The 22261-nt window shown below is 48.3% G+C and overlaps 1 protein-coding gene across 1 annotated transcript in view; it reads left to right on the forward strand.

Annotated features, from left to right (window-relative positions):
* The window catches only part of ZNF536 (zinc finger protein 536), a 289241-nt gene that overhangs the window by 24942 nt on the left and 242038 nt on the right, over nucleotides 1-22261 (forward strand). The window lies entirely within an intron of this gene.

Consider the following 22261-nt stretch of genomic DNA (forward strand, 5'->3'; position numbering starts at 1 on the left):
TCCCCGCAGCACGCAGAATTAGAGGCCCCCCAGAAAGTTAATGGTAGGGGCGAGGGAAAGGAGGAGTCTCAACTTTGCAGGAGTTGGTGAAATTTTGAAAGCATCCCAGGGAAAGATGCCTTTTGTGTGGGAATGGAGATCCCGGATGTCTCACCCGAGTCCTCGTTTTTCCTGCCTCCGATTTGCATCTTAGCAAGTCATAGGATCAGCCCATCTATCATTAGGTATTGGCTTAATTGGACATTTTTTACGAGCCCAGTTTGCTATTTATGTTAAAAGCAATTCGCAGAAATGCCCTTTCTTCATGATTCGGTATTGGCAATAGCGATGTATGTTTAATCACATTTTCCATGAGTAATTATCTAATTCACATGATTACCAATATAAAACAAGAGAATAGAAGAGGGGCTCAACGCGGGGCCGACTTGGGCGGCGACACAGACACACAGAGAGGCCCGGGTGAGGGCGAATGTTTGCTCGCTCTGGTTTTCCTCTGTGGAGATTTTATTAGCAACAGGAGCTCTCTGAAGCTGGGCATGTGTAAGCGAGAGGGGCGATTTGGAATTCTGGTAGAATGCACTTGGAGGTTCACTCTGTCTGCTTGGGTTCTTAATGTTCGGGGCCGTCCTTTCTTGAAGATTTCCGGGAGACGGAGGTCACATTTTTTATTCATGTTGAAAAATATTCATTTATCAGTATTGGTGCCACTGTAAACAAGTGATAAAGTGACAACATTTACAACAGTAAAACTGACAGCATTTACTTTAATTTTCTGTCATTTTGGTAATTATATCAATCAAGACCCAAAACTAAAATGATATTTTAGCATGCAGTAAGAAATGAGGAATTCAGATCTTAAAAGACCATTACAATTAGCTTTGAAATGTTCGCCATTTTACCATAATTGTTTCATATAGCTTATATGTCTTCATTTACAGCCGAATATTCTGTTGATCTTTTATAAACAAAGTAGCACCCATCTGCTCCTTGAGACACTCCTGGCGCCTATTCATTGCAAAAATAATACATGTCCTAATGACTTCCACATATTTTGAAATCTCCCTTTTGAAATTGGTCTTGGCAGATTATTTGCAGGTACTTGAGTTGCATCTGTTTGCAATTTTGCAAATGCGGAAGACTTTAATGTTGAGCACTGCAAGAGGGCTATTTTAATCCTCAGATAACATTGGCTGTCATCAAAAGCCACATTTATCTTTTCGAAGGTGGGGCAAATGTTTAATGTTAAAAGACAGTAAAAGGTCAAGGCCAAGGCTGAGGTCTGAATATTTTCCTGTCATACGCCATGCCTTTTGAGGACTCTTCCTTGCATTTCTCTTCATGTAAGTTTGAGCTTAATACCCACTGCCAAGAGGATGTTTTGCTGATAAAATGAAAGATCAGGAAGAGAGTAAATCTGAAATAATTGTGAACTCCAGGCTCTTGGGCTCATTACCACCATGTGGCCAGCAGCTGACCAGCTTTAGGTTGACTGTTTACAGCGGAGAACCAAACAGCATGGCGCTGGAGAGCACCCTGGGCCCTGACGCAGTTGCTGGCCTGCCTCCCCGGGGTGGGGGCTGAGACTCTTCGGGGCGGGAAGGTGGTTACCCAAAGCCGGCGTCTGGTCAGCTAGCCAGTGCTGCTCCTGGGCAGACCCATCTGCCATCTGCATGGAGGAGGGGCTCACTCAGAGTCAGCGTCCGGGCTTGTTGCTTCTTTGTTCGAACTCTGGAGCCCAGAACACTGAAGTCAGGTGGACGTCGTTTCCAGAATGCTGTCTTGGACCTGGCTGAGGTTGAGCGCAGGGTGAGCGTTCTTAGACCCCCCTTGGAACCGAGGCAGCGGCCACAAAGCCCTTTCTGCCGCGGAGCGTGGTGCCTCGTCCCCCTCCCACCCCCGGCCTCCTGCCTCGGCTGCTCTGTAGTGGGCACATTTGTAGGTGCACCACAGGAGAGTAACCCCACGGGCCGTTTTGGGGGGTTACGCAGAAGTAGTCAGCCATGGCAATGTCCCTCGTGGCTGCAAACAGGATAAACACTGTGGTGTCAGCCGCCCCCCCAAACCCAACTCCCTTCCAAGCCACTTCCAGTGACTCCTATGACAGAGGGCTTGACAACCAAAACTAGCTCCACCCTCCTGTGAGTCTGACTGAGGAGTAAGTGTCCCGGATAATCAGATACAGCCCGGGATGCTGAGGGTTACTTTCGGAGGAGGGGTGAGGGCTGCCGTCCTCCTGTGCTGTTTCTAGGGGTCTTTCTGGCAACTCATGTTTAACATACAGTTGAAAGTACCTTTGAGGCAGAAAGGAGGAGCATATCAGACGAGCTATCAAGAGTTACCACCTCTCCCCATCAGTGACAACCTTGGTCTTTTCAACAGACTGGCACCATTTGATAGATGAATGGTTCACAGATGTGTATTTTTATGTTGCTAGTTCTTTAGTACATAAATAATTTATAGTAATTTAAAATGTTTTATTTTTGGGCGCCTGGGTGGCTCAGTCGTTAAGCGTCTTCCTTCGGCTCAGGTCATGATCCCAGGGTCCTGGGATCGAGCCCCGCATCGGCCTCCCTGCTCCGTGGGAAGCCTACTTCTCCCTCTCCCACTCCCCCTGCTTGTGTTCCCTCTCTCACTGTGTCTCTCTCTGTCAAATAAATAAAAATAAATAAAAATCTTTAAAAAAAAATAAAATAAAATGTTTTATTTTTTATTATTATACTGGAAAAGCATACCATTAAAAATATTATAGGTTCCTGGTAATTTGCTTAAAGACAAGCCAATTATCTGAAACCTATGATATTTCTGATAGTAAGTCTGAAAGAATCTTGTAGCAACTCAAGGTCTCCTTCTTTATTTTCTTTTAGTTTTCGCAGGGAGGTGGTGGTGGTGATGATGGTGTTGATGGTGGTGGTGGTGACGGGGATGGTGGTTGTGATTTTGCCTGGAAAAGGAATAGGCATCTGATGTCTTTGCTTTTTCTGCATCATTTATATTCTGATGCTTTCATATATGGGTGATTACACTTTAAAGAGAAAAGACCTCACACTCTTCTGATGATCAAAAATTTCAGATCATCGACGTGAGGTATCGGGGAGCAGGGAAGCAGTCGTTCCTGTACAGAAACAATGCTGCTGCAGGGTCCTGAGGCTGCCTAGGGCAGTGATTATCCAAGTGTGGCCCTGGACCAACAGAACTGGCGTCACCTGGGAGCTTGTTGGAGATGCAGATTCTCAGGCCCCATGGCATCAGCAGCTTTGTGGGTGGGGCCCCGCACTCTGTGTTTTAATGTCTTCCGGGGGATTCGGATGCAGCTGAGGTCTGAGTACCACCATGCTTTAGGGCATGTAACGTGGGGATGGTTTTTCCAAGACTGGAATTGTACCCCTGCCCCGTGTATACTCTAGAACTTTCCCCAGGGGCTGCACCACAAGCCTTTAAAGCCAAGAAGCCATGTTACTGGCTGAATTGTTTGGTTAAAATAAACCAGAAAGGGACAGACAATGGTCATGAGATACTTTCCACGTTTCCCTTTTTTAGAGTTTACTTACTGGGGTTTCTTTCAGAGGTTTGCCACTCGAGGGGCGCCTGGGTGGCTCAGTTGGTTAAACGACTGCCTTCGGCTCAGGTCATGATCCCAGGGTCCTGGGATCGAGCCCCGCATCGGGCTCCCTGCTCCGCGGGGAGTCTGCTTCTCCCTCTCCCGCTGCCCCCCACTTATGCGTGCTTTCTCTCTAGGGCTCTCTCTCTCTCTCAAATAAATAAATAAAATCTTTAAATAAAAAGACGTCTGCCACTTGAGCATTAAGGTATTGAACATATACAGGTGACTCAGATACCTCAAATACATTTATTTTAGACATGAATTCGGAAGAGTCCCATCCAGCCTTACTGCCACACTCAGTGCAATATGTCTGCTCATGGACTTTCTCGTCCCGCCTCACGCGGGGTGATGGGTGTCCCCTGTCCAGGTTGGCCGTCGCTCGTGTCCAGCAAAGACATTTCGTGGAGTCACTCTAATTGTCTGTACAGACTTTGTTGGCTGGGGAGAGAGGATGCCACCTCCTGGTTGCAGAGCTTCCGTGGGCATGTTTTTGGACAGAGGTCGCAGTGGTGTGGTCATCGTGAGGTGCGGGGAGGAGGGGGCTGGTGGTCCAAGCACAAGGCCAGGTGCACGTGTCACCTGGGCTGCCTGCCTTTCTCAGGGAGAGCTTTCTTCCCAGTGAAGACAACGCTCGTGCTGAGTGTAGGGTAGACTCTGAGTGAGCTTCACTGGACACTCACTGAGTGCTCCTGAGGGTCCTTCTCGAGGCTGGAAAGTGACGGGGTGGGGGGCGCTTTCTGTTAGGAGCTCACGTCCCAGCCACCAGCCGGGCCATGCTTAAGGCAGGGTCTCTAGTGAATCTCGAGGCCCCAGGCTCCCGAGGGAGGGGGGCGTAGCCGCCGGGCAGCCTTGCCCTCCGTGCCCACCAGCCAGCCCAGCTCTCAGAAGGGCGGGGGACGGAGCCTGCGCCCTTGACTCTCAGACTTCCGGCCCTTCTTGAGGCTCTGCTTCTTGAGGCCTCTCCAAATGTGGCTTGCACTACATGAGACTATTTTAGCTGATACATAGATTTAAAATTTTAACAGTTGGGTATTTTAAGACCTATTAGAAAAATATAACTAGCACATCCTAGCTGTGATCTCGCAGATGTTATTGCTTAAGGTGAGGCTATGTTTAAAAAAAAAAAAAAGTGAGCCGATTTAAAGTTAATTTAAGGAAAAGTGTTCAGTGAGACCCAGTCCAGGTGGTGGGAGATATGGCAGAAGGGACGAAGGTGGTCTGTGGATGACTGCAGCGTGGGGACAGCTGCCGGGAGCAGAGGTGGCAAGTGCTCGCTGCACCCCCAGGGGTCGCCCCGCACCCCCCGGGAGGGCTGGGGCTCACGCAGGCAGGTGTGCACCAGGCACATCCTGGGTGCGTGTTTTATTGCTACGAGTCCCGCTCACCCCTCGTGTTTCATGCTGCTTGTGGGTGCACTTCTGCGTCTGGTCGGCAATGCAATTACTGGCACTGTGGGAGGTCTGCAGGTTCAAAGCTAGCAATGAGAAATGTAGTTCACCCCTCTCAGAAATGGGGGTTTGGCTTAGGTGGCGACAGGGGTGTTTCATAAAAGGGAAACGCCACCAGCCCATAACAGACAAATAAAAGCTCAGAGCCCAGTGCCCCTCCTTCTGCAGAGAGACCCCCCCGAGGAGAGAGAGGGCTGAGCCTGGCTGCTTCTCTCTGTTGTGGCCCCCCAGAACTCAGGGCTGGGAGGTCCCGTGCGAAAGTGGCAGTCATCGAACTGTGCCACTGAGTTTTCCCGAGGGTTCCCGATGACAAACACTTGCGCGGAGTAACTTAGCTCAGACGTGGGGTCACAGTATCGGCCCCGTGTTGACTCGGGAGCCACCAGGGACACCCTTCCCGGTGCCTGGCTCTCCGCTGTGTTTTATGTTTAGCGTTTCAGGGCTGTGGGTTGGGGGGACCGTGAGAACGAGCAGCAAGGACTCGCGTGCTTCTTTGCTAGCCCTGCACTGTCCCGGGTTGCTGACCTGGAGAAGTAATGTGGCCAGGGGCTGCTCGGAAGGGCCCGGGGGGGCTGGTGAAGAAGGGAGGGGCCATCATGTCGCTGCCCTGCAGCGGTGGGGTTGTGGTGGGGACCAGGCACCCCCTGGGGAGGAGACGGCCCTGTCTCTGCTGTGCTCACACCTGGCCCCCTTTTCTGTGTCCAGATGGCTGGCTGGGGTTGGTTGATTCAATATTTGAGACATTATGGGGAGGACTCCAGGGAGGATGAGCTGTGGTCTCTGTCCTTGGGAGTTTACCAGCCCCGTGGGAATGACTTGCGAAGGCAGGTGTGCCAGGGCTAGGTGCTCAGACAGAGGCAAGTGGGAAGACACTTGTGGGGTCCTCTGACCCCACAGTGTGGACAGGTACATGGGAGGACATCCCCGCTGGCCCATAGACGAGGAAGGAGGAGATGGGGAGGAGGGTTGTGTGTGGGGAGCACGTGACACTTCCTCCGTGAAAACCCGGGTTGGAACACTGTGAGTACACAGCAGGCGCTCGAGAAAGATACGTTGAACTGAACGGAATGGAACCAGAGACTGGCTGGTTATGTGGGCGCCAGAGGGGGACCCTAGCATAGTTATTTCAGAAGGCCTTGACCGTGTCCCTTTCCGGTCCCAGAGCCTGGCTTGCCAGAGAACCCCAGCCGTCACTGGCTGTCACCCACGCTCTGGGACCACCTCCCGTGGAGTCGGTGGCAGGGGGGCTCCCAGGAACTCCCCGAGACTCCCCACTCCTTTTATTAACTCGGTGTTGAAGGAGTCACCCACGCTGAGGAAGAAGGGGAATTAAAAATAATGGGGTGTGTGCGTATCTGTGAAAGTGAAGATATAAAGGTAAACGCTACCATGAATGAGGGTATTATTCTCAACTCAGTGATTCCAGTTTTCTGTACGTTTAGGTCTTTTCTGACTCACTGGGCCACTCAGCCCCATGTCAGAAATTTATTTGTGCTAATCAAATTTTCAGCTACTCACTCTGTTGCAAGGAGTCTCCTATAGCCAAATTTGTGTGTGTTGGTGTGTGTGTGTGTGCGTGCGTTTATTTTCATTAAAATCAGACTTTGACTTTCCATTGTTGTCTGTTTCTAACTAAGTTAAAAGCTTTTCCCTGAATCCTTACTGAGGCATCTTTCTAGAAAGAAACTCTCTGAGTGGGCTAGGCAGAAATTCACACACACACACACACACACACACACACGATTCAGACTCACTGACAAACTGCAAGAAAAAAAATAATACCCAACAATCCAGAAACACAGGAAAGAAACTTTCAGTTTTCACTTCCAAGTTTGGCAGCCTGGTGAACTTGAAAGGTTAGCTATGAATAAGCATAATCAGATCTTTCTTTTTGTCCATATTTAATTCAAATGAGACAGCTCCGTGTTGACTTCTAATACAGAAAGGCCACCCACCATGGTGGCGCTCCCAGCCAATGAAGCCGGCTGGCGAAAGCTTTCTTAAATGGTGCTAATCAGCCCAGAGAGGCCTGCCCTCTATCCCCATCAGTATTCTATAATTCAGATGTGCTGATAACCTGAAATTGAATGTGTCAGGATGCAGGCATGTGAAGGGAAGAGGGAACTCCAGGCTGGAGGAGCTGGGTGGCTGGAAGACAATGCCTGGGGAAGAGGGTTTCACACCCTCCCCTCCCCTTCCCTGCGGCCCCCACCCCGCTGCGTGTACATGTGCGCGCGTGTTATTGTTCGGGGCCAGGGACGAAATGGGAGGTTTCGAGTTCTGAAATATTTATAGGGAAGCTTTGGATTTTGTATATGTTAAATGAATCAACAGACATTTTGGCTGCTAAGGGGTGAATGGTAATTTATGATTAATTTTTTTCAAGCCACGGCTGTTTTAAAACGTTTCTCCCACTCTCTCATATAGGAGACAGACAGACACACACACCCACCCCAGTCTGGTGAGCACGTCTCACAGGAAAGTTTAACAAAAGAGTCGCTATTGTCACTGTCCCAGCCAGCAGCAGTGCAGCTGAGGGTCAGTTGCTATTTCTATTTTAAACCTTGATTTTTGCAAAGTTTGTCTTTTGACTGTTCTCATTCTAATCAGGCTTAGTTAGGGGATCCGCTCCAAGCTCCACACCAGGCTGTGAGGACAGAGAAAGATAAACCAGAGGGATTAAACAAAAAGTTCTGCTCTGTCAATAGGCATGTGCGTGTGTGTGTGTGCGTGTGTGTGTGTGTGTCCGTGTGCGAGAGAGAGAGAGGGACAGAGACAGAGACCGAGAGACAGACAAGTGCAGTTTATTGTTAGGGCTGTGTGTTCTCGGCGTGCTGTGTTTGACTTTGCGTGTGATTGGTTGTCTGTGCCTTCAGCATGTTACCTCTTCAGCGTCCCCCTTGTGCCCGGACCGTGTGTCTGTCCCTCAGAGACAGGACTGCCCACTCCAGCCCTGCAGCTCAGTCCAGTGCAAACATTCCCTAAGTGCCCCGGTGCCGTCCGCCACCAGCCCCTGCCAGGATCCTATTCCTCTTCGACTTTGCGTATTGATGTCTCGATCGGCTTGGGTGCCACTTTGCCTCTGCCGCCTCCCCCCAGGTATTCTTCCAGTCCCCACCTGTGGCCGGTTAGGATGAGGTTTCCCTGTGCGGTTCTCCCTGGTCCTGGCACCTGCCATTGTCCTGGTTTGGAGTCCTCTGCACGCATCTTGTCTGTCCTGCCATGTGGCAAGCCACCTTCATACACCACCCCCCCAACCCCCGTCTTCCCTGGCACGGAGCCGGGCAGGTACTGGGGGATACATGCAGGAAGAAGCCGAATTGCTTGGAAATGTGTTTCTCCGGGACTTGGGAGCCCCCAGGTAGGGCTCCCATATTCAGAGGAGGGGCAACGAGTGGGCAGAAAGAGTGAAGGAATCCAGTCTGTCTTTGTTTACCTTGGACCTACCTGGTATCACCTCCTTATCTCCCCCTCAGTCCAGCCTGGCTGCAGGGAGGCAGGTCTGCTCTGCCATTCAAGTGGGCACACGTTTTCTTCCGAAGAAGCTGCTCTGTCAAAAGGGTAAAGACAAGGTCCCAGTGTGTCGCTCATCTCTGCCCTCATCACTGTCAGACTGATTGGTACCACATGGCATGCCATCCAGGAGGACCAAGAAGCTTCCCCGCGGTTTGGACCCAGTGGTGGCTTCCCCAAGGGAATGCTTGGCATGTGTTTAATTATTCATTGGTGTTCTCGTCTGTATCTCCCTGCTCCTTGATTGTTTTGTCTTCCCCTAAAAAGTATTTATTTGAAATTCTGTGATCAAAGACTGAAAACAAAATAAAGCAGGATATTAAAATGAAAATTTTTTAGGAGGTTGGAATGTCAAGATGATTTTTATTAGAAAAGTTTATAAGATGAAGCCACAAATTATCAACATAAACTTCATATATCGAGCATAATACTCCCAACCGTGCTTCTGGTGAGCGATCTTGGCTGGCATACCTGGATTTAAAATACCTTCTACTTAAGGCAGGACAAGTTCATTTTAATTAAAATTAACGGATTTTTCTTGATCATATTTTAGCACACACATACACACTCACACACATCTGTGTTCAGAATTGATAAAGAAAGAACTCTGGTTAAATAATCCACTTTTGTCTGACAACGGAATCTGTTATAGAGGTGCAAATATGCAGAAAGCTATTTGGAAATGCATCCTAGTAGTTGTCAGGTTTTATTATGCAGGAAGGTGTCATGTTTGTTACGAAGCTGAGTGCAGATGGCAGAGTGGAAGAAATGGATCACTAATTTTAACAATGATTAATGAACAGAGATAGAAAATGAATTACATTGGACTATCGGAGGCAAGAAATATTTTTGTGAAAATTTTGACTCATCTGCTGTGCTGTTCTCTGCAAATTATTTTCAGAAATTCTATATGTTGTCAACAGTTGACTGCATTTTCCATTACTGTCTATTTCTGTTCTTAAGTACTTTTGTGTTATTAGAGATACATAATTTCAAAATACCAATACATTCCTGATTACTTAGAGAAAATATATGTAACAGTGTGACTGTTCCATAGACGCGAGCCATAAAAGTCCTGTTTTATAATAATCTTTCATTCTTCCTCATTTTATCACTACATTAGGAATGTTTGATAAAAAGAAAGGGAGGGGGTGGGGAACTCTTCTAGCACATGCAGAATAAAGAGAAAAAAATAGAAGGGAAGGTAGCAATAAAAATGTGGTCTGGTGGCTGATTGTGGTCTTCGGCTGCCACCAGCTCTGCCCTTTGTGCTCTCCTCCACCTGGCAGTGCGGGAGCAGGGACCCACCGTCTCTCCGGCCTCAGTGTCCGTGGGCGGCAGACGCCCTGTCCTCTCCTCCGTGGGGATTGGCCCACATACACCATGGCACTCTTTCTGTCTTCATTTGGACACAGGAAAGAATCACCAGATCTTGAAGCTGTCCCAGAATTTTTTCCCCCAATAGACCCTTACTCTAGTCCTCTCTACTCCCGTGGCCCTGGTATCGACAGTGAGTTTTTATGGGGCTTCGTGCATGAGTCTTGTTTTCTTCATCAGCCTCATCGGTAATCCTGTGTGTGTGTGTGTGTGTGTGTGTATGTGGTCTATAGCTGAAAACAGTTTATTTGGTTATGATCTCTTCTTTGTGGTAGGCACACCTATGTGATGTCTCATGTGGAAAAACGGATAGTGATTTTTCCCCTCACTTCTCTTCCTCCCTTCGTCCCTTCCTTCCTTCTTTCTGTCCTTCCTTCTTTCCTTCCTCCTTTCCTCCCTTCCTTCCTACTTTCCTCCCTCCCTCCCTCCCTCCCTCCCTCCCTCCCTCCCTCCCTCCCTTCCTTCCTCCTTCCTTTTGTAAAGATATTAACCATCTCAGATATGTTGGCTTCAAGGCATCTCATTTTCCCACGATTCTCTGCAATTGAGAAATGATCTACTAGGGTTTGGATCCTGTATTGTAATTGGTAGGCACTTAACTTCATTCACCGGGAGCCCCTTTGGTGGTGACGTGAGTAAATTTCATGGCTAGCACTTCAGGATATCTACCACTTCGGGGGATCCGAGCACAGCTTGGCATGCATCTGCAGACCCTGGTACCAGTCCACTGCTCAGCCTACCATGATTTAATCCTTGGCTTGGAGGTTAATTTGTGTTAGAGCCTTAAAGTATAGACACTGCATGGTTCTGGCAACTTCTCCGTCTTTCCGCAAGAGGAATTTCCCCGAGACAAGAGGACAGGGCACTCGTCGACCCTCCCAGGAAGTGCTGACCATGGAGGGGTCTGGCTTTCACACCAGGCTGAGCTGCCTCCTGAGAGCTGCCGGGTGTCTGAGCAAATGGACGATCTATAACGACTTCCTTCTCCTGCAAACGAGCTTTCCAAGTTTCCAACTTGACTGTTTTATTTATGCTCTTGACCTGTGAAAACAAGCAGGCTGTTTAAAAAGCAAAAAGTACTTGCCATGATTAGAGTACTTAGAGTTGAAATGAATTGCAGAATGAAGAGGACATTCCTCGTCGCTCCAGGAGAAAATGTCGCGGAGGTTTTGCTTCTTGAGGATAGTCTGTGGTTCGGTGCATTAGGGCACCCCCATCTCCCTGGCCTCGGCGGGGGGGCAAGAAAGGATTCATGTGACTTCTCCTTTTCCTGCGTTTAGGTGGCAGAAAAATCCTAGTGAACATTTAAAACATGTTTGCGAATGGTTCTAAGTAGTTTGCATATAATTATGGTCCTGATGGGAAAACACTTTGGAAAAACAACTAGTGAAACAATGCAAGTCCTGCTCAGGTTACATAGCATATGCTAAACACTGAGGAAACACACGCAGTCTTTAGTGAACAAGGTAGGGAATGCTCCAGGGAGCCAATTTAGAATGTGACTTAAGGCGAGCGTGGCTTTCCGTGTCTCTTTCTTTTGGCAAGTGTATGGAGTCGCTGTGGTCCCTGGAATTCTCCTGAAGGCTGTCCGCCTGCCTGGGTGGCCACCTTGCCCAGGCCTGTTCCAGGTGGGGGGTCGGGGGAGGGGCGCGTTGAGCATCGTGACTCAGTGAGAGCCTCCACATGTGCAGGGCCTGGTGGGGACGGTGGCCACTGGCCGGGTGCTCAGCTAGAGGCTACACCAGGGATAATTTAATGGTGTCAGACAAGGAGGAGGGTAAGCGTGCGCACGGAGGCAGAGAGAATCCCACAACTCATGGTTAGAGAGATCAGGAGGAATAAAAAATAAATTGCAGACGATCCACTTAAGAGACGAGTTGACCCCGAAATATAGAACTGTCTCTGTGATTCATGGCGTGGGTTGCTGTTGAGGCAGGAAGTCACGTGGATGGATGGCCTATAGGAATCATTCGAGGGTCCTTGAGATGTAGACATTTGGAACTGCACACCAGGAAACAAGTTGGCGCTCAGGTAACGTTCTTTCTTCAAATGGGAGCATCTTCTGGTTATTGACCCCGAGCGCGTTCATGTTTCTCACTTGCGCTCGTGCGAAATTGGTCGCCTGCCTCTCCTCGTGCAGACGTAGGCACCACAGACCCGTGTCCGTTGGCGTGGCCTTCACACGGCCATCGTGGAGGCAGCTGGCTCCGTGTGGCTCCAGAAGGGAAGTCCAAGGCGATCCTGGTTCTAGCTGGTTCTGGCCTTCACAGACAGTTCTGTTTCTTTTTCCATGGTTGTTACCAGCTTCTTTTGTTTCCATTTGTAATTACCTTCATATTGATCTGAGCTAACTCATCACATCAGACCCAAAGAGTCAAATGATTTGAAGATAATCTATTTTAATGGACAAATTCATCGAAGCCGATAGATAGGTACGCACACCCATGCACACGCTCGTTTGGCCACACTTGTTGACATTTCCAGGGACTGCATATTTGATTTGGTGACACCCACGCATGTAAGCACAAGACCCAACTGCCTACCTACTCCGCATGGACACCGATCTCTAGATGGGGGCTCTGAGCGTGCCTTTTTAGCCTCCCAACCCCAGAAATATACACTTAAGTTATACTGAGTTGAGTAATTATAATGAAATTGCCTATAGCATGAGCTGGAGAATACTCAAGATGTCTGTCATCCTTCTATTACCTCAGGTAAATAACTGATTGACCTTTTTGGGGCTCTGATACTTTACTAATCAGAACCTGAAATCTGTATAACAACACTTCATTTACTTGATAGACAAAAGAACAATTGCACTTGAAGTAATGTGATTTCTAAATAGACACTGCCTGTCAAAAATAAATGCATTAGAAGTAAAATGTAGCTCAAGGAGACAATTAGCAAACAGAGGTGACGCCGTAAACAGGTGCACCCATTATTCCCAAAGCTTGTGGCAATGTATTTGCGTCTTTTGGAGTGATGGAAGATCATGTGACGGTTTGGTGAATTATCTCTCAGTATCATCTGACTGATGCAGCCGCTGCTCTTGCAGAACATTTAAAAATGCATCTCACAAATTACATGGTAGCTGGGAAAAATACAGGTTTTTTTTTTTTTTTTTTAAGAACAATGCTTTTCTAAAGCAATGCGCTAGCATACGTAATTTTTCATTTGAAAGGATGGAGACCGTTTCATTATGCTAGGTATACAGTCGGTTAAGGTTGTGCAAATTCATTACAATGTTTGTTAATGTATAAAACATTTTCCATTCTGGTTTTAGTGACATTGGATTTTTTTTTTTTTTTATAATGTGCTGTTTCTGAAACATCTGCCATCCCTTGTTACCTGTGGGTAGAGGAGGGAGAATATACTCTAAGAAGGTTTATAAAATCTTTACCAAAGTGGGAAATCTTGGAAGATGAGAGGGAAAAGACTTCTTTTTTTTTTTCCTTTTCTGTCAAATGTTAGGTTTGAGTTTTCTGGAGTAGGAACTTGACCACGAGACAAACGGGGGGACCTATTATTGGCTGCTAAACTGGCCGGGCTAGGAAAAGACCAGGCTTTCTTGGGGCTTCTCTGTCTCCCCGTGTTTGTATGCCCTGCAATGGGTTCTGCCCTCAGAGTGCATGTTCCTGAAGATCTTCCCTATTATTTTTCATCTGTCATCTTTGCTTTTTTTCCCCCTCTTTTTCTTTCTTTTTTTTTTTTTTTTGCTGTAGAATGAGGGATACTTGAGGGACCCATGGTTTTGGCAGTTACTATTTCTTCTTGTTCACAATCACAGGAAGATAGTGTGAAACATTTTTACTTGGCCTGTAAATCAGTCCACTCTTGACTCTTCCTGGCCTTCTCCAGAATAGCTGGAGAGCCAAACTTACTATGGATTTAGAGGTGACTGTTCAGAAGGACGGTAGCATTTTGATGGCGTCCTATGCCCAGAGAGAGAAATGAAGACAACACCACAACCTCTGGGAACATTTGTCCTGGGAACCCCTGTCCACATTTCTGCTGGGGAGGTGGCTCGTGTCCACTTCGTACCCCTGTCTGGTGCTCGTCTGTCCTAGTACTTTCTGAGGCATTGGGGTTCCTCTGTTGGAGACGGGAGAACCAGGGATGGGGCTTTGTAGGGATATCCAGACTGAGGAGTGGAAGTAGTTTGGGGAGATCCTTTCCCTTGCCGTGGAGGAGATGTATCCTGAGAAATGGGTGCAGGCCTGGCCGACCTGGAGTCTATTCTGGAGCCACATGGCAGGTCACTTTGTGAAATGAATTGACAAGAACAACAAGGAACACGTGCACAGAAGTAAGGAAGAGGCTGAGTGGGGTCTCCAGCCATCCGATCTGTGCCAAGTTCAAGTATACTTCCTGAAGAAGGAGTATACTCTCTGGGAGGAGTTTGGACATTGAGTCATCAGAGAAGTGGTGGCCAGAAGGCTTCCACAGGAGTCCTTGTCTCTAAACACTAGAGAGATTTCCTGATCTGCACGAGTGGAAATACTCTGGCTCAGGGAGAGGGGCTCGCTAAGCTTCTTTAAAGCTGCTCTTTCCCTGTTACCTGTATTCTTTTTAAACCAATAGACTTGTTTTTTAGAGTAGTTTTAGATATGCAGAAAAATTGAGTGGAAAGTACAGTTCCCATATCCCCCCACCTACATTTCCCCCTGTTATTAACGTTTATGTTAGCGTGGTATATTTGTTCTAATTGATGGGCCTACATTCATACGTTATTATTAACTAAAGTCCACTGTTTACATTGAAAGATCACTTTTGGTGTTGTACATTCTCTGGGTCTGGGCAAATGTATAATGACAGGTACCCACCACTACAGTTTCTCACCGAATAGTTTCACTGTTCTAAAAATCCCCTGTGCTCCCCCTATCCGTCCCTCCCTCCCCTTCGCCTCTTGGCAACCACAGATTTTTGTTACTGTCTCCTTTGTTTTGCCTTTTCTAGAATGTCACAGAGTTGGAATCGTACAGGATGTAGTCTTTTAAGATTGGCTTCTTTCACTTAGTAATATGTATTTATGGTTCTGTCATGTCATTTCATGGCTCGATAGCTCATTTCTTTCTATTGTTGAGTACCATTTCATTGTCTGGAGGTGCCACAGTTTATCCATTCTGTTATGGAGAGACATCTTGGTTGCTTCCATGTTTTGGCAATCACAAATAAAGCTGCTATAAACATCTGTGTGCCGGTTTTTGTGTGGATGTAAGTTTTCGCCTCTTCTGGGTAAAGACCAAGGAGCACAATTGTTGGATTAGATGGGAAGAGCTTATTTAGTTTTGTAAGGAGCTGCCAAACTGTCTTCCGAAGTGGCTGTACCATTTTGCATTCCTACCAGCCACGAATGAGAGTTCCTGTTGTTCCGTGGCTTTGGCAGCATTTGGTGTCGTGTTTTGGATTTCAGTCATTTTAATAGGTGTGTTAGTGGTATCTCATTATTGCTTACATTTGCATTCCCTTAATGCCACACGATGTCGAGCATCTTCTCGTGTGCCTATTTGCCATCTGCAGATCTCCTTTGGTGAGGCATCTAGACTTTTTGCCCCTTTTTAATTGGGCTGTTTGTTTCTTATTGTTGAGTTTTAAGAGTTCTTTGTATATTTTGGACACCGGTCCTTTATCAGATATGTCTTTAGCTAAGATTTCCTCCCACCATGCACCTTATCTTTTTCTTCTCTTAATGCTTTCCCTTTGTAATACATGTGTAATACTCAGCCACCTTGGCCGGTGGCCTCTATTCTCATATGGCCAAGTGGTGTCTACTTATATTTGAGACCTGAGGTTTTAGGACATGTGAAATCAGAGATACACATGCAGTGTGTTCTCAGCTGTGTTTATAAACATACATATATATGCATGCACACACACAGAGAAGAATGGGAAGAAATGTGCCAAAATATCAAAGCACTCGCACTAGCTGATAGAACTATGGATTGTTGTTATTTCTTCTTTGTAATAATATCTCGTATGTTCCAGATTTTCTAGAAGTGAGCATATTATTACTTGCATAATCACTTGTGTACGGGTAAAAGTGAATGAACTGAAAAAAGCAACACCTGTAGAGATCCCGTAGTGGTTCAGTTAAAACTTGGACAGCTTTCACTTCGACTTCAGTGACTATCTCTGGATCCCACATGTCGAGTGATATTGATAAGAATACAGTTTCTCTAACAACCTGCTTCAGAAAACAAGTGAGTTCTTATGGCTAAATTTGGCTGTCAAAATGGCCCGCTGTTTTGCTGAGCCCTCACTGGGGTATGAGATACGAGATAAATATAGTGCAAGCTACTAATGCAAACCATGCATAGTTTTAAATTTCTCGTAGCCACATTAAAAAGGGTTACAAAGGCACAGGTGGACTTTAAGACTATATTTTTAGTGTATCCAGAATATTATTATGTCAACAGGTAAAAAGTATCAAGAATAGAAATGAAACATTTTACACTCTTCTGAATATGCGGTGTACTTTAAGCCTACAGCTCGTCTCAATCCCGACTGGCACTTTGCAAGGCTCAGTAGCCACATGGGGTCAGTGCCTATCACATTGGACAGAGCAGCTTTGTGTGGTGGCTGAATAATTCAGCAATGTTTGCCAAGCAGAGTACCTGAACGGCAACATTACCTGCAGTAAGTATAGATTAAAGAGAAAACGGGCACTTTGTGCTTTCCAGTTATTTCCCATTTCTTCTTCAAGATAAGCTACTTCATAGACACCTTATGACTTGATGATGATACGAAGTCTCTTCTGTAGGGGGATAAATATTTTTAATTCAGGTGCTAATAAAATATATTCGAAAGCATTTGCAGTTTGAGGGATTTTTTTTTTCTTCTTTGCATTATGCCCCCTTTGGGGGCCAGGGTGGTCTCAGATGTGCCATCCCATGGAGTCTTGGGTTCATATGGGATCTGCATTGCCCTGGCTGGGGTGAGACCCGAAGCCGGGTTGGGCAAAGACATTGGGGGAGGCTGCCAGGCCTTGGCTGTCAGAGAAAACAGCCTCTGGGCAGGGCTGGGGTGTCCCTCCTGGACTTGTGCCCAGTGACAGAGGTCTTGAACCTTGTGGGAGACATGTGCATCTGGTCTGTGCTTCTTACCCTAACCATCTCGGGATGAGGTGTGGGACCCCATGTGCAGAACGGTGCTCTTAAGGACACAGACTCATTGGTCTGTGGAGGCTGTTGGATGTCTCTGATCAGTGGACACCAGGCAAGCATGGCTGCCTCAGAGACCAGGCTCTGCAAAGGCTCTGTGGTGGGAGGTGTTGCCTGGTGCTGGGGAACACTGCACGCGCCATCGAATCAGCCCGTCTGGATTCAGACCCTGGCTCCCCCACTTACCTACTCTTTACCTTGGGCCAGTTCCTGCATGGCTGGTGCCTCAGTTTCCCATCAGTAAATGAACACGATGACAGCAGTGTCCTCCCTGGGTTGTTGGGAGAGCGGGGTGAGACAATGTGGGTCAGGATGTAGGGCTCTGGTTGGCACGCCGTAAGGGCTCAGTAGGTGTGAGCCGGCACTCTTCCTGAGTTCAGGAGTGCTTAGGTCAACGAACAGATCCCTTCAGAAGTGGGGCATGTGTGTGTGCATAAACTCTGGCTGTTTCTTGAGGCGTATGTCTTTAGTGGCTCATGTCCTCCTGTCTCCATCCCGCACCCACAGCCTGGACTGAGTGACCAGCGTGAATAGTTTCCCTCTGCCTTCACTTTCTCTCCGCCTTCACTTTCCCTCTCTTCTTTTCTCCTTCTCAGGGCTGTTTTGACTATGAATTAATTGTAGGTTGGGGGACTTGCAAGCAAAAATCAAAGCCAATAAACTTCAAAAGGACAGGGGGGACCAGGGCCACCAGGGGAGTGCCAGGGCCGACCGGGGGCCGACTGGGGGCCGACTGGGGCTCTTGTGGCTGTGGGGTGTAGGGGGGGACTTTCCATGTGTCTTCAAAGGGGACACCAAGTGTTTCAGATTGTCACTTAAAAGCTCCTATGCAAAACTTTGGAAATCTGGGTGAGAGGCAACGGGTTCCAAAACAGCTATTTCTCTCCTTTGCCAGCAAGCATGAGCCCAGTGGAACGTAGAGTTAAACTTGGAATTTCTTGGCAAGGGTTAATAATCAATGTAGATCTCCTAACAAAGGAGATGCTGCCTTATTATACTGGGAAAGTTTTTTTTCTTAACTGTCAGTGAAGCAGTACTAATTATTACTCCAGTGTAAATGAGGTCATTTCCTATTAAGAGAACAAAATGCTTAGCCTCGCCTTGCCAATTCATACCAACTATTTTTCACACATACTCAGCTTTTTAGTTTTTTTTTTAAATTTTGATAAAATCCATTCATTTGTATTAGAAAAGTGTAAACCATCGCAATAATAGTTGCCCATGATTACCCAGATGAGCTTTTGTAATGTGTGGGTTGTTTGAATACCATGTGTTAGCTATGGAACAATTAGGCAGCTGAATGGATCTTTAAAACAATCAGATACTTTTATCTCACTGAAAAAATACATTCCTTGGATGTGTACTGTTAAACCGTAAATTCCGGGCAACATTAAACTCACGTCACGAGAAGAACTTTCGGATATATGTTGATCAAGGACAAAAAGACATCCAAATATCTTGCCTTCATGTTTTCATTTTTTTATGCAAGCAAAAAGATTTAAGGAATATTGTAGCAAACAAAGGGTAATTGTTTTAGCCCAGATGTTGCTTTTGCACAACAAGCAGGTTACAATGTTCCCACAGAGCTGATGAGCCCAATCAGGGAAATGATTAAAAATTGATTTTGTCCCTGTAATTACAGTATGTAAACTACTTAGCTTGGATTGCAAAGGAAGTGATTTTCTAATTACGTATATACTCTGGTGTCTAATGATTGGTTTTTTGAAGTAATGAAGAGAGAGCACTAACGACTCCTTGGTGTTCTGTTGTTTAAGAAAGACCATCTTTAGAGTAAGCAGCAACAGACAAAGAGTTTAAATTGAATTTTCAACACTGTTAATGTGCACATGGATTTGTTTATTAAAGAGACAGGGAAGTAATTTGATTGGCTCTGAGCATCTTGGCTTTTTTTCATGCTAAAGCATGTAAAAATACATGCACCGGGGCGCAGGCTGACGGGAAGAAGCCTCCCCGCTCCTCTTCTATCATCCCAGCGCCTGGGCTGATACCGTGGGGTCTCAGGTTCCTGCGAGCGTCTGATGGCTGTGTATCCTGAAAGCATTTAGATCGAACAGGTATCAGATAGCTTCTGCATCACAGTTACCTCTGTTTTAAAGTGAAAGAAGAGGCTTCCCTGGGAAGCATGTCTGGGCAGCCCAACACACTCCGTGTCACAGTATTTGTAGCATCCTATGTGACAAATAGCCCGCATCCTATGACACGGGGCTCTGTGACGGGGCAGCACCTGCCACCCCCCATATGTGCGTGTCACACGCGCGGCGCACACACTCACGTGGGTGCTAGCCCGGTGTCTGCAGGCCTGGCTGTAGTGGGTCGGTGGTGGGCACCCCGGGGGCGGGCTGATGGGGATGGAGGAAAGAACTAGCGGAGTCCCGAGTGCTGCTTCTCCGCCTCGAGACACTTTGCGGCTGATGGGTAATAGCTCCTCAAGCACCTGTTCCGGCAGAAGTTAGAAGGGGGAGACCATTTCTCAGCAGGCACGACGTGCCCTCCAGGAAGGGGGCAGTGGCTCCGAGGGGACCCCGAGAGTGTGGTGGGGCCAAGGGATCAGGAGACGCCTGCCTTTGGGAAGACTGTTCGTTACTCACAGTTCCTAAGGGGAGGGGGCACCCCGCACCGTGAGGGGCTGCTCGGGGAAGCAGTGGGGCTGGCCCAGACACAGGGAGCCGGGGGGAAACGTGAAGGAGAACCTTTATGGTGCTGAGGGAAAGGCTCAGCAGGGAGGGTGAGCAGATGTGGGACTGGCTAGTTTAGATAATTTCAGCAGGCTCTGGGGTAGAGGGACTGTCTCTGGTTGTCTGGTATCTGACCTCGGAGTGACTAGGGCAGGCGAGAGGGGCCCGGAGCGGGAGAGCCTGGTAGAGGAGGAAGAGGTTGGGGCGTGGGCTCTGGATCAGTGGGCTTGCCTGTGAGAGATGTGCTCCCAGAGGAGTCATTTGCTCTCTTTAGGAATTGGCTAGTCCTGGGAAGGCAGTCCATGCAGGGCCGGTAAGGCTCCAGATGTCAAAGCATCAGAAACACATGGTTACCGCACAGGAGCCCGTGGTTAGGCTGGTTTGGGAGTTGGTGCTCTGTGCCACCAGAGTCCCTGACCATGATGAGCACAGGATGACTCTGGGTCTCCCTTCCTCCTGGTGTCTACTCAGCAAGTCTCACTGGCTCTCTGTGAAGGGCATCCTGAATCTACTTGCTTCCCCCTATCATCATGGCTCCCACCCCACGTCAAGCCAGCATCGTCTCTCACCTGGGCAACTGCGGCAGCCTCCCCATTGGTCTCTTAGGGGGCTCCACTCTCAGCCCCTCTGTTTTTCCCACAGCAGCCAGCGTGGTCCTTATCCAGTGTAAATCACATCATGTTACTCCCTTGCTCAAAACCTGCCAATGGCTCAGAATGAAATCCAAATTTCTTACCGTGTCTGACAAGATATGCCCGTCCTTTCCCATTTCCCTGCACATCATCCATGTCCTGGGCACACAGAATGTCTTGCTGCTCCTTGAATGTGTCATCTCCCTCCTACCCCAGGGCCTTTGCACTCACTGTTTGTTTTGCTTATGGAGTTCTTCCCCAGATTTTCACAGTGCTCACTCTCTCACTTTATTCAGGATTTTTATTTTATTTTATTTTTTTTGGTCAGATGTTACTGGTGAGAGAGGTCTCTGGTCCACCTTATCGAAAACTGTCTCTGTTCACGTCTACCATTTTCCCTGGCTTTATTTTCTTCTGAGAGCATATTATTCACTGACATTACATTTTACTTTTATTCATCTTTCCTTGGAAGCTGCTCACTAACACAGGAATTCCACACAGACAGGAGCATCGCTCATCACCAGGTCCCCAGAGCCTGGACCTGAGCCTCGCACCCAGGAAGCACTTGGCAGGTGACTGGCTAAATGAGACCCATTCCCCTCTTCCCTGGGGAGCACTTCTCACCTGGACTCCTCTCCTCTTGGGACCTTGGAGGGCCAGTGGCTCTGTCACTTGGGGCCATGGTCATCCCTTGGCCCATGGTCATCTTTTCCCTGAGAGGAAGAGAGTGCGAATCACTCAGTGCTGGGGAATGGAACGTCTGAGTCCATTTTGAGGAGCTGTAGGCTTGTGGCAGGGCCCCTGTCCCCTAGTGGGCCTGGAGGATGCTCGGCGCTGGGCTGGGAGGGGCACCGGGACCCGGTGGGGGAGTTGTGGCCCCGCGGTGGCGCATGCTGGAGAACAGGCTGGAGCCCCGCATCTGGGCATCCCTCCAGGACTGCAGGCCTCCGAGGCACTGTCCTGGGAGGGCTGGGGTGTTATCTCCAGAGAGCTCCAGATGCGTGTCCTGCTGGCCACACCCTCCTCCGGCGGAGTGCCGAGGGAGTCCAGCTGGCCCTCTCACCCGGCAGAATCCTTTCCCGATGCTTTCCTGGAAGCCAAGCAGTTTATCTGGTTCCCATCTGCCCCACACTGCCCAGAGCCCTCAGCCGACTGCCTGACTCCGGCCACCGGGCCTCTGAGTGAGAGTGAGCCCTGGGAGGGCCGGTCCTCGGTCTGTTGGTCTGTCCGATCTGTCCGGTCTGTGCTCCAGGGCCCGAGCCGGGCGCCGACCTGGGGAGGGGGACTGAACCAGCTCTTCCTTCTTTCCTTCCATCCTCCATTGCTTCCCCTTCCTTCCATAGGAGCTGGCACCTTCCCTCCTCTTCTCCTCTCCCCCTCCCCCCTTCCTTCCTTCCTTCCTTCCTTCCTTCCTTCCTTCCTTCCTTCCTTCCTTCCTCCCTCCCTCCCTCCCTCCCTCCCTCTTTCCCTCTCTCCCTTCCTCCCTCCTTTCCATCCATTCATCTTTCCTTCTGACCTCCCCACCTTCATCTGTCTTCCCTCCTTCTGTCTCCATCCTTCCATCCCTGCTTCCTTTTCCCCCTCCCTCCACCCACGCAACAGTCACTGAGCTCCAGCCCTCTGCCAGAGGTTAGGGACTAGGAGGTGAATGGGACACAGCCTTTTCCCCGTGAGCTGGGAAGGGACACTGGGCCTGCCCTCAGCATGGTGCTTGGCAGGCCCTCAGTAAATGATAACGCGTTACCACGCTGGCCTTCTGGTCGCCCTAGTGTTGAGTGGGAGACAGGCATGTAATGACCATGGTAAGGCAACACGTTGACCTAGAGGACGGGTC

The sequence above is a fragment of the Mirounga angustirostris genome, unplaced genomic scaffold, assembly GCF_029215605.1.
Source record: "Mirounga angustirostris isolate CCGP_5_RB_7025 unplaced genomic scaffold, mMirAng1.0.hap1 SCAF_16, whole genome shotgun sequence".
Classification (NCBI taxonomy): Eukaryota; Metazoa; Chordata; class Mammalia; order Carnivora; family Phocidae; genus Mirounga; species Mirounga angustirostris.